The 9,237-nt window shown below is 51.2% G+C and overlaps 2 non-coding genes across 2 annotated transcripts; both read right to left on the reverse strand.

Annotated features, from left to right (window-relative positions):
• Positions 1–7,204: 7,204 nt before the first annotated feature.
• On the reverse strand, positions 7,205–7,276 carry TRNAD-GUC (transfer RNA aspartic acid (anticodon GUC)). Its single transcript has one exon. It is a non-coding gene; the product is annotated as a tRNA-Asp (tRNA).
• Positions 7,277–8,672: 1,396 nt separating this feature from the next.
• TRNAD-GUC (transfer RNA aspartic acid (anticodon GUC)) lies at positions 8,673–8,744 on the reverse strand. Its single transcript has one exon. It is a non-coding gene; the product is annotated as a tRNA-Asp (tRNA).
• Positions 8,745–9,237: the final 493 nt, after the last annotated feature.

Raw genomic sequence — 9,237 nt, forward strand, 5'->3', positions numbered from 1 at the left:
GACGTGAGGGCATGAAATGAACAGCTGCTGATGTCTGCACAGCATCCAGCGACCACCTAGATGGCCTAGGGGGTCTCATTTTCCCCCGTCAAACGGCTTGCCCGATCTAAGGCTAATTTCTTTCTTTTTATCGGCACCAGGCTTAAAACTCAGTTTAAGGCGATAGTTCCGGGCTATGTTTGACTCCAGAGTTGAATCTGTCATCCCGCATTTCCTCAGCAAATCAAGCTACCCATCTCAAGTCTCATGAGCTGAGGACGGCAAAGTCCCTGTGGGCTTAGGACAGTCAAAGAAACCCCTGGGCTGCATGCTAAGCCCCTTTTCGGCTTCACTTTCCGAATCCTGCCCTAGCTTGCGATTAGTTTTTTTCTCACTTCTTGCCCCCATCTCCCACCTTGCCTCATGGTCTCCCCTCCTCTGCGCACCTGACAGTTTGCCTGCCCTTCCACTGCCTGTCTCCAGACTTTCCAAGGAGAAAAGGCAAAGCACTAAAGCGGGCCGGGCAACGGGTCAAGTTCCGCTTTCGGCGACTAGCAGGGAGGTAGCGTGGCCGAGCGGTCTAAGGCGCTGGATTAAGGCTCCAGTCTCTTCGGAGGCGTGGGTTCAAATCCCACCGCTGCCACTTTTCCTGGCCTTGCATTTTAAAGAAGAACGTAACGTTGACCTCTTCCTTCATTAGTGCCACCTCTGTCGCAATGAGCAAGCGGATGGTATGCCACACCCTGCAGGAATAAGGTTTCGCTTCTGACGTCTTGCTTTTCTGGACATCCAGTCTCAAGTTTCCCATCTGGAACGGCGCTCCCTGCTGCTTTGTGAAGGCTTGCTGCAAGAGCCTTCGAAACCCAGGAGCTCTTGCGTTGAGCTGTGACGCGTCCTGGGAAGACCTCCCGTTGCAGCGGAATGAGCCCCACTTCCAGGGCGTGCTGGTAGCAAATTTCCCACAGCCCACAGGGAGCAAACGATCCCAGGTGTGATGTATCACCAGGAGAGGCTGAGATGAGAGTAAGGGTTCACGCGTGTGCCCGGACCGAGGTTAATGATGGGATTAGAGCTAGGGTTAGATGCAGGGAAAGAGTGAGAGTTATAATTAGGGATAAAGCTAACAGGTGATCATTACTCGTCATGTAACATGATACAAAGGGTCAGAAGAGGAACTGATTCAGGGTTACAATTTGGACTTCGCAGACAACAGGAGCACTAAATGGTGCTGAGGGGGACTCAATAAAGTGGACCGGCCGCCTAATGTAAGCAATTGTGCACAAATATTGTACGATGACTAGCGTTGCCGGTGCTTTTTTCTTAAAGAGTCAGTTCTTGGCACCCATTCCCTACTTGACTCAGCCTAATCTTCAAGAATATTTGTCAAGAACTAAAAAAAATCCAGAAAAGGTTTAACCTCCCCGGTCTCCCGCGTGACAGGCGGGGATACTGACCACTATACTAACGAGGAGACGTGAGGGCATGAAATGAACAGCTGCTGATGTCTGCACAGCATCCAGCGACCACCTAGATGGCCTAGGGGGTCTCATTTTCCCCCGTCAAACGGCTTGCCCGATCTAAGGCTAATTTCTTTCTTTTTATCGGCACCAGGCTTAAAACTCAGTTTAAGGCGATAGTTCCGGGCTATGTTTGACTCCAGAGTTGAATCTGTCATCCCGCATTTCCTCAGCAAATCAAGCTACCCATCTCAAGTCTCATGAGCTGAGGACGGCAAAGTCCCTGTGGGCTTAGGACAGTCAAAGAAACCCCTGGGCTGCATGCTAAGCCCCTTTTCGGCTTCACTTTCCGAATCCTGCCCTAGCTTGCGATTAGTTTTTTTCTCACTTCTTGCCCCCAACTCCCACCTTGCCTCATGGTCTCCCCTCCTCTGCGCACCTGACAGTTTGCCTGCCCTTCCACTGCCTGTCTCCAGACTTTCCAAGGAGAAAAGGCAAAGCACTAAAGCGGGCCGGGCAACGGGTCAAGTTCCGCTTTCGGCGACTAGCAGGGAGGTAGCGTGGCCGAGCGGTCTAAGGTGCTGGATTAAGGCTCCAGTCTCTTCGGAGGCGTGGGTTCAAATCCCACCGCTGCCACTTTTCCTGGCCTTGCATTTTAAAGAAGAACGTAACGTTGACCTCTTCCTTCATTAGTGCCAGCTCTGTCGCAATGAGCAAGCGGATGGTATGCCACACCCTGCAGGAAAAAGGTTTCGCTTCTGACGTCTTGCTTTTCTGGACATCCAGTCTCAAGTTTCCCATCTGGAACGGCGCTCCCTGCTGCTTTGTGAAGGCTTGCTGCAAGAGCCTTCGAAACCCAGGAGCTCTTGCGTTGAGCTGTGACGCGTCCTGGGAAGACCTCCCGTTGTAGCGGAATGAGCCCCACTTCCAGGGCGTGCTGGTAGCAAATTTCCCACAGCCCACAGGGAGCAAACGATCCCAGGTGTGATGTATCACCAGGAGAGGCTGAGATGAGAGTAAGGGTTCACGCGTGTGCCCGGACCGAGGTTAATGATGGGATTAGAGCTAGGGTTAGATGCAGGGAAAGAGTGAGAGTTATAATTAGGGATAAAGCTAACAGGTGATCATTACTCGTCATGTAACATGATACAAAGGGTCAGAAGAGGAACTGATTCAGGGTTACAATTTGGACTTCGCAGACAACAGGAGCACTAAATGGTGCTGAGGGGGACTCAATAAAGTGGACCGGCCGCCTAATGTAAGCAATTGTGCACAAATATTGTACGATGACTAGCGTTGCCGGTGCTTTTTTCTTAAAGAGTCAGTTCTTGGCACCCATTCCCTACTTGACTCAGCCTAATCTTCAAGAATATTTGTCAAGAACTAAAAAAAATCCAGAAAAGGTTTAACCTCCCCGGTCTCCCGCGTGACAGGCGGGGATACTGACCACTATACTAACGAGGAGACGTGAGGGCATGAAATGAACAGCTGCTGATGTCTGCACAGCATCCAGCGACCACCTAGATGGCCTAGGGGGTCTCATTTTCCCCCGTCAAACGGCTTGCCCGATCTAAGGCTAATTTCTTTCTTTTTATCGGCACCAGGCTTAAAACTCAGTTTAAGGCGATAGTTCCGGGCTATGTTTGACTCCAGAGTTGAATCTGTCATCCCGCATTTCCTCAGCAAATCAAGCTACCCATCTCAAGTCTCATGAGCTGAGGACGGCAAAGTCCCTGTGGGCTTAGGACAGTCAAAGAAACCCCTGGGCTGCATGCTAAGCCCCTTTTCGGCTTCACTTTCCGAATCCTGCCCTAGCTTGCGATTAGTTTTTTTCTCACTTCTTGCCCCCATCTCCCACCTTGCCTCATGGTCTCCCCTCCTCTGCGCACCTGACAGTTTGCCTGCCCTTCCACTGCCTGTCTCCAGACTTTCCAAGGAGAAAAGGCAAAGCACTAAAGCGGGCCGGGCAACGGGTCAAGTTCCGCTTTCGGCGACTAGCAGGGAGGTAGCGTGGCCGAGCGGTCTAAGGCGCTGGATTAAGGCTCCAGTCTCTTCGGAGGCGTGGGTTCAAATCCCACCGCTGCCACTTTTCCTGGCCTTGCATTTTAAAGAAGAACGTAACGTTGACCTCTTCCTTCATTAGTGCCAGCTCTGTCGCAATGAGCAAGCGGATGGTATGCCACACCCTGCAGGAAAAAGGTTTCGCTTCTGACGTCTTGCTTTTCTGGACATCCAGTCTCAAGTTTCCCATCTGGAACGGCGCTCCCTGCTGCTTTGTGAAGGCTTGCTGCAAGAGCCTTCGAAACCCAGGAGCTCTTGCGTTGAGCTGTGACGCGTCCTGGGAAGACCTCCCGTTGCAGCGGAATGAGCCCCACTTCCAGGGCGTGCTGGTAGCAAATTTCCCACAGCCCACAGGGAGCAAACGATCCCAGGTGTGATGTATCACCAGGAGAGGCTGAGATGAGAGTAAGGGTTCACGCGTGTGCCCGGACCGAGGTTAATGATGGGATTAGAGCTAGGGTTAGATGCAGGGAAAGAGTGAGAGTTATAATTAGGGATAAAGCTAACAGGTGATCATTACTCGTCATGTAACATGATACAAAGGGTCAGAAGAGGAACTGATTCAGGGTTACAATTTGGACTTCGCAGACAACAGGAGCACTAAATGGTGCTGAGGGGGACTCAATAAAGTGGACCGGCCGCCTAATGTAAGCAATTGTGCACAAATATTGTACGATGACTAGCGTTGCCGGTGCTTTTTTCTTAAAGAGTCAGTTCTTGGCACCCATTCCCTACTTGACTCAGCCTAATCTTCAAGAATATTTGTCAAGAACTAAAAAAAATCCAGAAAAGGTTTAACCTCCCCGGTCTCCCGCGTGACAGGCGGGGATACTGACCACTATACTAACGAGGAGACGTGAGGGCATGAAATGAACAGCTGCTGATGTCTGCACAGCATCCAGCGACCACCTAGATGGCCTAGGGGGTCTCATTTTCCCCCGTCAAACGGCTTGCCCGATCTAAGGCTAATTTCTTTCTTTTTATCGGCACCAGGCTTAAAACTCAGTTTAAGGCGATAGTTCCGGGCTATGTTTGACTCCAGAGTTGAATCTGTCATCCCGCATTTCCTCAGCAAATCAAGCTACCCATCTCAAGTCTCATGAGCTGAGGACGGCAAAGTCCCTGTGGGCTTAGGACAGTCAAAGAAACCCCTGGGCTGCATGCTAAGCCCCTTTTCGGCTTCACTTTCCGAATCCTGCCCTAGCTTGCGATTAGTTTTTTCCTCACTTCTTGCCCCCATCTCCCACCTTGCCTCATGGTCTCCCCTCCTCTGCGCACCTGACAGTTTGCCTGCCCTTCCACTGCCTGTCTCCAGACTTTCCAAGGAGAAAAGGCAAAGCACTAAAGCGGGCCGGGCAACGGGTCAAGTTCCGCTTTCGGCGACTAGCAGGGAGGTAGCGTGGCCGAGCGGTCTAAGGCGCTGGATTAAGGCTCCAGTCTCTTCGGAGGCGTGGGTTCAAATCCCACCGCTGCCACTTTTCCTGGCCTTGCATTTTAAAGAAGAACGTAACGTTGACCTCTTCCTTCATTAGTGCCACCTCTGTCGCAATGAGCAAGCGGATGGTATGCCACACCCTGCAGGAAAAAGGTTTCGCTTCTGACGTCTTGCTTTTCTGGACATCCAGTCTCAAGTTTCCCATCTGGAACGGCGCTCCCTGCTGCTTTGTGAAGACTTGCTGCAAGAGCCTTCGAAACCCAGGAGCTCTTGCGTTGAGCTGTGACGCGTCCTGGGAAGACCTCCCGTTGCAGCGGAATGAGCCCCACTTCCAGGGCGTGCTGGTAGCAAATTTCCCACAGCCCACAGGGAGCAAACGATCCCAGGTGTGATGTATCACCAGGAGAGGCTGAGATGAGAGTAAGGGTTCACGCGTGTGCCCGGACCGAGGTTAATGATGGGATTAGAGCTAGGGTTAGATGCAGGGAAAGAGTGAGAGTTATAATTAGGGATAAAGCTAACAGGTGATCATTACTCGTCATGTAACATGATACAAAGGGTCAGAAGAGGAACTGATTCAGGGTTACAATTTGGACTTCGCAGACAACAGGAGCACTAAATGGTGCTGAGGGGGACTCAATAAAGTGGACCGGCCGCCTAATGTAAGCAATTGTGCACAAATATTGTACGATGACTAGCGTTGCCGGTGCTTTTTTCTTAAAGAGTCAGTTCTTGGCACCCATTCCCTACTTGACTCAGCCTAATCTTCAAGAATATTTGTCAAGAACTAAAAAAAATCCAGAAAAGGTTTAACCTCCCCGTCGGGGAATTGAACCCCGTGACAGGCGGGGATACTGACCACTATACTAACGAGGAGACGTGAGGGCATGAAATGAACAGCTGCTGATGTCTGCACAGCATCCAGCGACCACCTAGATGGCCTAGGGGGTCTCATTTTCCCCCGTCAAATGGCTTGCCCGATCTAAGGCTAATTTCTTTCTTTTTATCGGCACCAGGCTTAAAACTCAGTTTAAGGCGATAGTTCCGGGCTATGTTTGACTCCAGAGTTGAATCTGTCATCCCGCATTTCCTCAGCAAATCAAGCTACCCATCTCAAGTCTCATGAGCTGAGGACGGCAAAGTCCCTGTGGGCTTAGGACAGTCAAAGAAACCCCTGGGCTGCATGCTAAGCCCCTTTTCGGCTTCACTTTCCGAATCCTGCCCTAGCTTGCGATTAGTTTTTTTCTCACTTCTTGCCCCCAACTCCCACCTTGCCTCATGGTCTCCCCTCCTCTGCGCACCTGACAGTTTGCCTGCCCTTCCACTGCCTGTCTCCAGACTTTCCAAGGAGAAAAGGCAAAGCACTAAAGCGGGCCGGGCAACGGGTCAAGTTCCGCTTTCGGCGACTAGCAGGGAGGTAGCGTGGCCGAGCGGTCTAAGGTGCTGGATTAAGGCTCCAGTCTCTTCGGAGGCGTGGGTTCAAATCCCACCGCTGCCACTTTTCCTGGCCTTGCATTTTAAAGAAGAACGTAACGTTGACCTCTTCCTTCATTAGTGCCAGCTCTGTCGCAATGAGCAAGCGGATGGTATGCCACACCCTGCAGGAAAAAGGTTTCGCTTCTGACGTCTTGCTTTTCTGGACATCCAGTCTCAAGTTTCCCATCTGGAACGGCGCTCCCTGCTGCTTTGTGAAGGCTTGCTGCAAGAGCCTTCGAAACCCAGGAGCTCTTGCGTTGAGCTGTGACGCGTCCTGGGAAGACCTCCCGTTGCAGCGGAATGAGCCCCACTTCCAGGGCGTGCTGGTAGCAAATTTCCCACAGCCCACAGGGAGCAAACGATCCCAGGTGTGATGTATCACCAGGAGAGGCTGAGATGAGAGTAAGGGTTCACGCGTGTGCCCGGACCGAGGTTAATGATGGGATTAGAGCTAGGGTTAGATGCAGGGAAAGAGTGAGAGTTATAATTAGGGATAAAGCTAACAGGTGATCATTACTCGTCATGTAACATGATACAAAGGGTCAGAAGAGGAACTGATTCAGGGTTACAATTTGGACTTCGCAGACAACAGGAGCACTAAATGGTGCTGAGGGGGACTCAATAAAGTGGACCGGCCGCCTAATGTAAGCAATTGTGCACAAATATTGTACGATGACTAGCGTTGCCGGTGCTTTTTTCTTAAAGAGTCAGTTCTTGGCACCCATTCCCTACTTGACTCAGCCTAATCTTCAAGAATATTTGTCAAGAACTAAAAAAAATCCAGAAAAGGTTTAACCTCCCCGTCGGGGAATTGAACCCCGGTCTCCCGCGTGACAGGCGGGGATACTGACCACTATACTAACGAGGAGACGTGAGGGCATGAAATGAACAGCTGCTGATGTCTGCACAGCATCCAGCGACCACCTAGATGGCCTAGGGGGTCTCATTTTCCCCCGTCAAACGGCTTGCCCGATCTAAGGCTAATTTCTTTCTTTTTATCGGCACCAGGCTTAAAACTCAGTTTAAGGCGATAGTTCCGGGCTATGTTTGACTCCAGAGTTGAATCTGTCATCCCGCATTTCCTCAGCAAATCAAGCTACCCATCTCAAGTCTCATGAGCTGAGGACGGCAAAGTCCCTGTGGGCTTAGGACAGTCAAAGAAACCCCTGGGCTGCATGCTAAGCCCCTTTTCGGCTTCACTTTCCGAATCCTGCCCTAGCTTGCGATTAGTTTTTTTCTCACTTCTTGCCCCCATCTCCCACCTTGCCTCATGGTCTCCCCTCCTCTGCGCACCTGACAGTTTGCCTGCCCTTCCACTGCCTGTCTCCAGACTTTCCAAGGAGAAAAGGCAAAGCACTAAAGCGGGCCGGGCAACGGGTCAAGTTCCGCTTTCGGCGACTAGCAGGGAGGTAGCGTGGCCGAGCGGTCTAAGGCGCTGGATTAAGGCTCCAGTCTCTTCGGAGGCGTGGGTTCAAATCCCACCGCTGCCACTTTTCCTGGCCTTGCATTTTAAAGAAGAACGTAACGTTGACCTCTTCCTTCATTAGTGCCACCTCTGTCGCAATGAGCAAGCGGATGGTATGCCACACCCTGCAGGAAAAAGGTTTCGCTTCTGACGTCTTGCTTTTCTGGACATCCAGTCTCAAGTTTCCCATCTGGAACGGCGCTCCCTGCTGCTTTGTGAAGGCTTGCTGCAAGAGCCTTCGAAACCCAGGAGCTCTTGCGTTGAGCTGTGACGCGTCCTGGGAAGACCTCCCGTTGCAGCGGAATGAGCCCCACTTCCAGGGCGTGCTGGTAGCAAATTTCCCACAGCCCACAGGGAGCAAACGATCCCAGGTGTGATGTATCACCAGGAGAGGCTGAGATGAGAGTAAGGGTTCACGCGTGTGCCCGGACCGAGGTTAATGATGGGATTAGAGCTAGGGTTAGATGCAGGGAAAGAGTGAGAGTTATAATTAGGGATAAAGCTAACAGGTGATCATTACTCGTCATGTAACATGATACAAAGGGTCAGAAGAGGAACTGATTCAGGGTTACAATTTGGACTTCGCAGACAACAGGAGCACTAAATGGTGCTGAGGGGGACTCAATAAAGTGGACCGGCCGCCTAATGTAAGCAATTGTGCACAAATATTGTACGATGACTAGCGTTGCCGGTGCTTTTTTCTTAAAGAGTCAGTTCTTGGCACCCATTCCCTACTTGACTCAGCCTAATCTTCAAGAATATTTGTCAAGAACTAAAAAAAATCCAGAAAAGGTTTAACCTCCCCGTCGGGGAATTGAACCCCGGTCTCCCGCGTGACAGGCGGGGATACTGACCACTATACTAACGAGGAGACGTGAGGGCATGAAATGAACAGCTGCTGATGTCTGCACAGCATCCAGCGACCACCTAGATGGCCTAGGGGGTCTCATTTTCCCCCGTCAAACGGCTTGCCCGATCTAAGGCTAATTTCTTTCTTTTTATCGGCACCAGGCTTAAAACTCAGTTTAAGGCGATAGTTCCGGGCTATGTTTGACTCCAGAGTTGAATCTGTCATCCCGCATTTCCTCAGCAAATCAAGCTACCCATCTCAAGTCTCATGAGCTGAGGACGGCAAAGTCCCTGTGGGCTTAGGACAGTCAAAGAAACCCCTGGGCTGCATGCTAAGCCCCTTTTCGGCTTCACTTTCCGAATCCTGCCCTAGCTTGCGATTAGTTTTTTTCTCACTTCTTGCCCCCATCTCCCACCTTGCCTCATGGTCTCCCCTCCTCTGCGCACCTGACAGTTTGCCTGCCCTTCCACTGCCTGTCTCCAGACTTTCCAAGGAGAAAAGGCAAAGCACTAAA

The sequence above is a fragment of the Ambystoma mexicanum genome, unplaced genomic scaffold (assembly GCF_040938575.1).
Source record: "Ambystoma mexicanum isolate Mex_15411 unplaced genomic scaffold, UKY_AmexF1_1 Mex_scaf20, whole genome shotgun sequence".
Lineage (NCBI taxonomy): Eukaryota > Metazoa > Chordata > Amphibia > Caudata > Ambystomatidae > Ambystoma > Ambystoma mexicanum.